At 38.7% G+C, this 10,000-nt stretch overlaps 1 pseudogene; it reads right to left on the bottom strand.

Moving 5' to 3' along the window:
• Nucleotides 1-8,619: 8,619 nt before the first annotated feature.
• LOC149217677 (auxin response factor 19 pseudogene) lies at nt 8,620-9,732 on the bottom strand (annotated as a pseudogene).
• Between the last annotated feature and the right edge of the window lie 268 nt (nt 9,733-10,000).

The raw sequence follows: 10,000 nt of genomic DNA, 5'->3' as shown, positions 1-10,000 counted from the left end.
ACAAGGAAAGAGAAGCGTTGGAAGCTGAAATCATTTGTTTGCGAAAGGAAGTAAAAAACGGAAAAACTCTTCAATACTATGCCAACATCTCAAAGAGTTTGGACGAACTCATCAGCAACCAGCAATCATGTAGTGACAAGACTGGTCTTGGTTACAATGAAAAATTCGAAAAGGATTCAAGTCCTTCTATGACAACTAAAGAAGATGGATATGCAAAATCTAACAAGTAGGTAGATCTTCCAGCTAGATCAAGAGATCAAGACTCGCAGGAAGAACCTTGGAAGACAATTGCTCGAAGAATATTTCCTCCCAGGTATCAACCTATCTTTTATGGTCATTGTTATTCATGTGGAAGGATTGGAAATGGAGCTACAAAATGTCGCATGTATGTTTGGAATGAATATAATTCCAGGAGGTCTCTTAGAAACAAATATTCTAGAACTCAACAGAATATCAACATATTTGATCATTTTAGAGATGATGTCGAATGTTACAAATGTAACAATTTTGGACACTTGGTCAAAGATTGCAGACTTGGAAGTTCTTCAAAGGAATTCTCGCAAAATTAGAATGAAAGTTGTTCTCTCACTCTCAAGGCTCAAAGCAACATAAACTTATGGTATGTTGACAGTGGTTGCTCAACACATATGACTGGAGATAGAAATAAGTTCATATCCTTGAAAGAAAAGAATGATGGAACAATGTCTTTTGGAAATGAAGGGTCTTCAAACATCATAGGAGAAGGTACGATCACTCTTGGAAGCAAGGATGCATTAGAAAAGGATGTGTTGCTAGTTGAAAATATGAATCAAAATCTGCTCAGTTTTGGGCAAATGTGCGATCAAGGACATACGATGTTATTCAACTCGAAGAAATGTGAAATCAGGGAAGGCAAGTTTGGTAAAATTGTGGCTACAGCAAGCAAAGCTCCAGACGATATATATATATATATATATATATTGGATGATACACCTAAAGGGTGTTTCTTGGCAAAATAATACGAGAGATGGTTATGGCACAAAGGAATGGGACATATAAATTTTGACAGTTTGGGTAAGATCAACAAAAAGGAAGCATTTAGAGAAATGTCAAAAATCTCAAAACCTACCAATACGATATGTGAATCTTGTTGGCACGGAAAACAGACAAAAGTTGAGTTTAAGACAAAGGAACATTTTGTGTCACGTCCATTGGAATTAATACATACTGATCTATGTGGTCCTATGAGAACAAAAGGTTTAGACAGTGAATTATACTTTATGTTAATGATAGATGATTACACCAGAATGACAGTCATCAGTTTCCTAAAGAAAAAGTCTGAGGCATTCGAATGTTTCAAAATCTACAAGGAATTGGTTGAAAATGAAACTGATTTGAATATCAAATGTCTAAGATCAGATAAAGGCAGAAAATTCACGTCCAAAGAATTTCAGCAATATTGTGACGAACATGGAATAAAAAGGCAATTCTCAACAGCCAGAACACCATAGCGGAATGGAGTAGCTGAAATAAAAAACAGAATCGTATAGGAAATGGCTAGAACCATGTTAAAAGACTCAAACTTAGACAATAAATTCTGAGTTCAAGCAATTGATACTGCCATATTCATTATAAACATATGCCTCCTTAGGAACAATTGTAACATGACTCTATACGAACTATGGGAAGGAAGACCAACTAACATCAAATACTTCAAAATATTTGGAAGTAAATGCTACATCAAAAGAGAAGACCAAAAATTGGGCAACTTCGATTCCCGTGTTGACGAAGGTATTTTATTCGGTTATTCGCGCAAAAGAAAGGCTTATAGATGCTACAATCTAAGGCAAAAACAAATAGTTGAAAGTACAAATGTTACTTTTGAAGAAGACTATGTTCTAAAGGATAACAATGAGATCATCTCTTCAAGAAAATCTAAGGGGCTTGAGGTAGATCTGTGAAGTATGAAGAAGAATCTATAGAACAAGACCAATAAAAAAAGGAAACACCAGTCAACCAAGAAGAAATAAGAAATGATCAGCAAGATGTACAAGAAGTTTCTCCAAAAGATTCAAAAGAATGGTATCAAAAGAATCATCCATCAAATCAGATCATCGGAAACATAGATGAAGGAATTAGAACCAGAAGAAGTCGACAACTTCGTTCATCACAGCAAGCCCATCTTTCCCTTTTAGCGACTTTTGAGCCTAGAAATTTTGAGGAAACTAGTCAAAATGAACATTGGGTAGCAGTTATGAATGAAGAACTGGATCAAATTGAGAAGAGCGACACTTGGGAATTGGTTCCATGACCAAAGGATTAAAATGTTATTGGAACTAAACTGGTCTTCAGAAAAAAAATTGAATGAGGACAGATAGGTTACCAGGAATAAAGCAAGATTAGTTTGCAAAGGATATGCACAAGTTGAAGGAATCAATTTTGAAGAAACATTTTCTCCCGTTGCCAGAATGGAATCTATCAGGATGTTTCTTTCTTATGCATGCTCAAGAAAAATAAGGGTCTACCAAATGGATGTTAAGTCAACCTTTCTAAATGGTGAATTTGAAGAAGAAGTTTACATTGAACAACCCGAACATTTTTTGCTTACTGACAAAGAAAACTACGTTATCAAATTAAAGAAGGAACTATATGGTCTCAAGAAAGCTCCTATGGGTTGGTATGCTCGTCTTGATATGTATCTACATCAACAAGCACTCAAGAAAGGAAGCGCTGACAACAATATCTATGTGAAAGTGGATCAAGATAACCTAACGATTATCGAGGTATATGTGGATGATATAATCTTTGGAAGCAATGATGACAGATTAAGTAAAGACTTTGCCACAAAAATGCAAAGTGAGTTTGAAATGTCTATGCTTGGCGAGCTGACATACTTTTTGGGGCTTCATATTTCTCAGCAAGATAAAATAATATTCATATATCAAACCAAGTACATCAAGGAAATGCTCAAAAAATTCTAGATGGAAGATTGCAAGCTAGTCCTTACCCCCATGATAACAGGTTGCAAGTTAAGCTTAGAAGATTCGTCAAAGGATGTGGACCAAAGGTTGTATAGATCCATGATTGGTAGTCTCCTATATGTGACAGCCTCTCGGCTTGATGTGATGCAGGAAGTTGGACAAGTAACAAGATTCCAAGCAGCACCAAAAGAATCTCATATTATTGCCGTCAAAAGAATTCTTCGGTATCTTAAGGGAACAATGGAATATGGTCTATGGTATCCCAAAGGAAATGATCTGGTTATCCAAGCTTATACAGATGTAGATTGGGCAGGAAGTGTTAATGATCGTAAGAGTACTAGTGGAGCAGCATTCTATCTAGGTGGTTGTCTTGTTTCATGGTTAAGTAAAAAGCAGTCTTCAATCTCGTTATCTACAGTAGAAGCATAATATGTCGCAGCAATAGCTTGTTGTACTCAAGTTCTCTAGATGAAGCAAACTTTACAATATATTCAAGTCAATTTTGATGAGCTTATTCCCATCTTTTGCAATAACACCAGCGCCATCAGTATCTCCAAGAATCCTGTGATGCATTCCAAAATGAAACACATTCGAATTAAATATCATTTCGTTAGAGTGAAGGTCGCCGAAAATAATATCAAGCTTGAATATGTTGGCACAAAGGAACAAATTGCTGACATCTTTACCAAACCATTACCCCGTGAAGAATTTGAGTATCTTCACCAAAATCTTGGGATTCTCCCAAGTTTCCATTAGATCTTTCTCTTATCTACTCGAGTAGAAAGGGGGAGTGGAGGTGTGTACAGGTCCGTAGGATGGTTGTTTGTCAGAGGGAGTTACCCTTTGCCATTGATGACAAAGGGGGAGAGAAGGCAATAGGAATAGGTGTCATGATCGCAGGGGGAGTACTTATGTTTCCATCAATACCAAAGGGGAAGATTGTTGATCAGTGGTTATCATTGATGTCAACCCAAGTAGCACCAGGGGCTACCCAGATCTTGCATGGGAATTTTGACTTGACAACTCATTTTTTGCATCAAAGATCTTCTTTATGGATTCTACTTATCGAGATGTTTCCGTTGATATATGGTATGCCTCCTACTTCTTCACGGTTTGAGAGTTATTTTCATTTGAAGTCAGAAACCCTCATTAGTGGGATAAAACCCCAGGGGTTGAGACATCACCTTATTCCCTAATGATTTCCAATATATGACAGGGTTTCTCACCGTAATCTCACCTCATATAAGTTTAATAACTTGAAAATCCAAATATAGTAAACCAATCATAGACTTAACTCTTAGATAGGATCATATGCACTAAGCCAATCATTGGTTTGCTTGCAATTAACATCAAATTTATTAAGAGTTATTAAGGGTAAGTCACTAATAAGAAATAATTTAAGGAAATAAGTATTAATACAAATATTAGGAAGAATTTTAAAATGATTCACTTACCTTACAACAAAAATATACATATTTTAAGATATTTAACATCTTAAAATATTATGAATTACTCCAACGTACATTAAGAAGCCCTTCTTAACACCCAACAGTCAAATGACTATTGTTTATTGTCACATAAGGAATTTATGTCTCCTACAAACAAGGAGTCTTATCCAACGTCTAATTAAGAACCTTATTAATTACGTCATGACCAACGGCTACCTTTCCTTAGTATGTAAGGTATTTATTATTTAAATTTTTAATTGATTCAAAGCCTTAAGAAACTTCAAATGGTCACCATTAAGAAATCCCTTCCATAGTCTATATAAGGAGTACTTATCTCCTTCCTAAGTTGACTTAGACGAACATTCTTAAAAAAAGAAGAAGTTGCTATGAAATTCTCGGGTATCCTTGGGATACTAACGCAGTAAAATTAGGAGGATAGAGTCTATTTTGGAGTGTTCACAGCTTCGGTCTATTGCAGTTCCTTAATTACAGGACCTGATCTTTAGAAGAGCGAAGGAATGATAAAGTTTGCATCTACCTTTAATATTGTAGATTAAGCAATACAATACATAAGTCTAACCTTCATTGCATTTGAGGAACATCATATAAAGTCATACCTGTAACCAAGGGTTTGTTGCAAAAAGATACGTCAAACAATTTGTTATGTGAACCGATTAGGAATGGCATAAGTGGAAGTATTGAGTTGTAACTATTTTCAACATATGAACCTCTACAATCAAAGAATCTTAGTCTCGAATTCCTATTGGTTAGGGACTGCTATTTAGGACTGTTTTTGTATACTGAGGTATTGTGAAAAGGTGGCACTTCATCACATCAAGGAAACCCAGGTTTGTTATTGTATTCATTGCAAAATTATTACAGTCATTATTGTTATTATTAAACTGACTTGTGATTGCAGGCAAAGGTAAGTAATTAAGGTTGGGATTTATTTTGAAATTTTCTTTTGGGTTGGGATGTATGGGCACCTTCTCTTGCAGGATTGACCATTACACTGAAGACAAGAACAACAAGCAGTGAACTATTGAAGAGGAATTCAAGACAAGACGGCAGTGACAATAAGATCAAAAATATCAAAGCAATAAGACTTTCTTTAGTTCAGTACAACCTAATCATCAAGAACAAGGTAGACATATTATTGAGGCAAAAGCATTATTGAAGGACATATTGTTGTGGGACAGTGCAAAAGATTGGCATCTCTCAGTGTTGTAGTACATCATATACATCGGTTTCATCACCAAGTTTAAAATCAACAAGGTAGAAGAGACAAGTCATTGTATAAACAATGTAAGTCTTGTAAGTAGTTTGTCCAAGAGTTGGTGAATTTTTCAAACATTATATGTCATTGTAAATGGGTTAGTATCCCCTGTAATAGAGCCCACATTTGTAAGGAATTTGTTTCATTGCCTAGAATTGAAGAAGGCAAATTTGTTTTGGGAAGAGGGCTTTGGTTTGTCATTGGGACAAGGGTTCTTAGTTTGTCGGGACAAGGGTTTAGGTCCTAGTGTGTCAATTAGTCAAAGAAAATCATTGTAATATCATTGTAATGTGGATCATTGTCCCTGGTGGTGGGCTCCAGTATTGTAGCAATAATGCTACAACTCCTGGAGCTTCCTATCTCTAATTTTATCAACCCGGTAGTTCGTACAAACTTGGAAGCGACGGTGTTGTATGCACAAGTACTAGCTCTTGTCGCAGCTGTCACTTGGTCAGCTGGCACAAGTCTGCTAGGGCTCAAGCCAACTTCTATATGCTCTCAGAAGAAGCTTTCTAAATGATGGACGAAGGCTATCTCGAAGGAAATTAATCTATTTTGCAAAAATGAACTGAAAGCCAAAAAGAAACACAAACCCTAGCAAACCCTAGCAAACCCTAATTCTACCAGCTAGTCCTACTGATGCAAAGGAAAGAATGCAAACAACGAAAAGAGATGCCATTACTTCTAGGAAGGTAAAATGCATGTGTCTATGTTATCACTATCTGAAGAAAACATCTTTTTGTATTTTTGATTAAGTTGTTGAAATTATCATGCATGTGCTTCTAACTAGTTTTCCACTGTGCAGGGATGGATCAAGGGATGAAATGCTTTGGGAAAGGTTGGGATGGTACAGAGAGAGTCTAAGGGATCCCCAGTATCCTTTCTGAGAGTTTCACAAAGTCTGGATGACATGCAACTGTGTTCATGAACTTCTACAGGAAGTCTCCAGGGGCTTCTACAGGATGTTTACGAATTGGATTTTTGAGGATGGATGGTTGAGGGAAGATGCATGGATGGTTATGGAGGTAGGATGGGGGTTTGAAGTGACCCAGGAACTGATGGATGGAGTGGTGAGATGATGTGGAAAGCTGACTTGGCTTGAAGGTAGTTGAGACAACAATGGGGAAGAAGGTAAGGTTACTTGGCAAAAGAGAAGATGGGAGATGAGGGAACAGACTTGGTGATGGAGGAGCTGATCTGAACGAGGAGGTGATGAAGATGCCCTGCATAGTGATTGCTTGATCAAACCAACTACATCTTGCATGCAATCGAAATATCATGTGATCTATCTAACAAGTTAGTGAAATCGGTGGACAACAACCTTATTCATGAAAAGAATCACGTACGACCTGTGAACAAAACATTATCAAAGAGATGTAAATGCATGAATAACTCCTACCAATCTATCTTAAACATAAGGAACTACTTTAACCATCGAAAGCAACCTAAGTAACACAGCATGAATTAAATCTAAAGAGCAGATTTTTTCTCAAGAACGCAGCAAACACACATAAAGAGAAACAAGGGAGGTACTGGGCGCTTGAGATGGGCCCAACCCCAAGAGCTACAACCTCCCATGAAAGATTTAGAGCTGGTGCAAAGCTGGATCCATCTTTATTAATCAAGAAATGAATTGTACATCAAAACTGTCCACAAGGAGAACTTGAACATGAGCTGAAAGCAAAGCTAATCTATTGCATAAAAATCGAACTACAAACTAGCTAACTAATGGCTAAAACAAAATGACTAACTAGCTACAAAATGACTAACCACTAGCTAACCAAAATGAGGCCCCAAGCCCTCTTATTTATACAATTTGAGGACTCAACATTCCTCTTAAAAGTTAGGGACTTGGCTGCCCAAGACTTGTAGTTAACAGCAGTCCTACTTGACTTGCTTGGCTGCCCTTGTGCTCATTGATTTGGTGGCCTTTGAACTCCGAGCTGATGGTGGAGAATTCGAGGTAAGGGCCCATAAATGAGGGGGACACCTTCCTACAAATCCTCTAGCTTGTTCTCCCACGAATTTGGCTGCCAAGTGCTCATTAAGACCTTCCATTTTGTCTCCAAGTTGACCAAAAAGGCTACACAAAGCACCCATTAGACTTGTTGGCATAATGACTAACCAAATTCACTCTATTAACACAAATATAATCAAAAACATGCAATAAACTAATGAGAATGGTGGATTAAGTCAAATTAGGAAGTTGAATGAGCCCAAATAATTGTACATTTTTGGGGCTCATCATCACCCCCCTACTGAAAGTGTTGCTCATCCTCTGAGCAACCAATCTCTCTCCTCGTCTTTGATGGCCCTGATGGCCTCCTTGTCATGCCAAGCTTCTGAAGTGATGTCCTCTTCTCTGTCATGAAACCATGCTTCTTTGCTTCTTCCCACTACTTGCTCCTTTTCCTAAAGAATTCTCAGCTTGGGTATGATTGTGCAAGTATATTCAATCTGATGGCGGAAACGGTGGTGAGAGGAGATGAAACCAGTGGAGGATGGAAGAAAAGAGTGGTTGCATGCCTCCTCAACAGACTTCAAGCTTCAAATCCCTCTCTATAATTGATTCTAGCCTGCCAAAAGGCTTCTACAGGATGTTTTTGGTAAAAATACAGAACTTCCTGTAGAAAGTCCTGTAGCTTCCTGTAGAAGGTTGAACCGTGACTAAATTGTGCCCGAACCTTAAAAGAAATGAGTGTTCATGGAGGGGATGGATGTGCTTAGGGTGGCCAACACAGGTGCTGCCTCCTTAGCTAAAATCTCGGCCGATTTCTCCTTTTGCTGCCCTTTTTCCAAACTTCCTGTAGAAACAGTCTCTGTCTTCCTGTAGAAACAGTCTGATAACTTTTCTCTGTCTTCCTGTAGAAACAGTCTGCTAACTTTTCTCTGTCTTCCTGTAGAAACAGTCTGCTAACTTCCTGTAGAACTGCCTTCACTGTTTTGGTCTGCGCGGCTGAGGGTGCCTTCTTCTCGAACTGTGCTGCTGCTCCACTTGTTGGGAAGGATTTTGCTGTTGCATATGAAGATGGTGTTGATCCAGCTGTTGTGACCACATAATTTGAGGTTGATACAATTCTGACTGTTGGGACTGTGGAATACTGAATTGTAACTGATGTGACTGCAATGCCTGTTGGGCTGAATTCAAAGGCTTGGTTATGTCACTGCTCCCCAGTTTTTGTAAGGTAGCAGCAGCCATAGGACGATAGTAATCTGGCTGGATGGCTGAGTTTATTATATCAGGTCTCTGATGCATGTTCATCCATTGGAGTAAACCAACACCAGGCATTGTAGGATTTTGAGAATTAACAATACCAGTCTCCTCCCCAAACCACAGTGAAGATCTCTTGATGGCACTCTCTATTTCTGATTCTTCACCCAGCATTCCTGGCTGCCGTGGGCGCTTGGGCCTGAAGAAAGGCGGAGGACAAATGAAAAATGGGGTGGCAACGGGCTCAATCTCCCAGATAGAAACTCGATTCTGCCTTTCACCAGCAGTTGATTCATCCCACCCAACCTGGATATTACGCCACTGTGAGTTTGGCCATTTCATAGAATCAAGATCACTGATCCCTGTAATGGTACCCATATATCTGCGCACGCCTGATTCCTCAGTTTCAAACATCATCCTGAACCGCATGCCAAGTGAAACCTGGGTGCCATAGATTGCTTCGTTGTACTTAGACAGAGGAATGACAAACTCTGAAGGGCTTGCCCTTGGATTGTAGAAAACGGTAAATGGGCTATGGTTTGAAGCAGCATGCGCTGCTACAGCAAGAACGCCAATATGCATGCTGTCACTAGACAGGACAGATGACGACATAGTTGCTTGTTGCCGATTTGCACGCCTTATACCCAGAAGTAGTTGTGATTTTTCATCCCTTATAAAAAGGACAGAGTCACCAGCAAAAAGTCTCTTCGCACTCACAAATACACCCCATCCTGTTGTTAGAAGATGCCTCTTTGGCTGACCACGATAGATATGTCTGAATGTCCATGCATGGTTATGCAAATCTCTGGCCACAAGTTCTTGAGCTGGTGGTTGCATCGTATAATCTAGTGGTGGAAATGAAACAAGAGGTCCCGCGCAGGCATGCCAAAGTTCAGAATTAATGCTCCTCCTTTCCCCTCGTTTTGAGCTTGAACTTTTCTAAAAATCCCGTGGTTTCTTTCTGCAGGGCTGTTTTCTGCCTTTCCTGTAGACGACATCCTGTAGAAAACGCCTGTAGAGTGCAACAGGCGGGAATTTTTTAAGGAACTGAAGAGATCTCGAGAATAAAAGGCAGAAATCGGTAGAGCACCATTGTTTAACTGAT

The sequence above is a fragment of the Pinus tabuliformis genome, chromosome 1_1 (genome assembly GCF_031772625.1).
Source record: "Pinus tabuliformis cultivar Carrire ecotype Pingquan chromosome 1_1, CPIR1, whole genome shotgun sequence".
Taxonomy (NCBI): domain Eukaryota; kingdom Viridiplantae; phylum Streptophyta; class Pinopsida; order Pinales; family Pinaceae; genus Pinus; species Pinus tabuliformis.
This window is presented reverse-complemented; position numbering and strand designations above follow the sequence as displayed.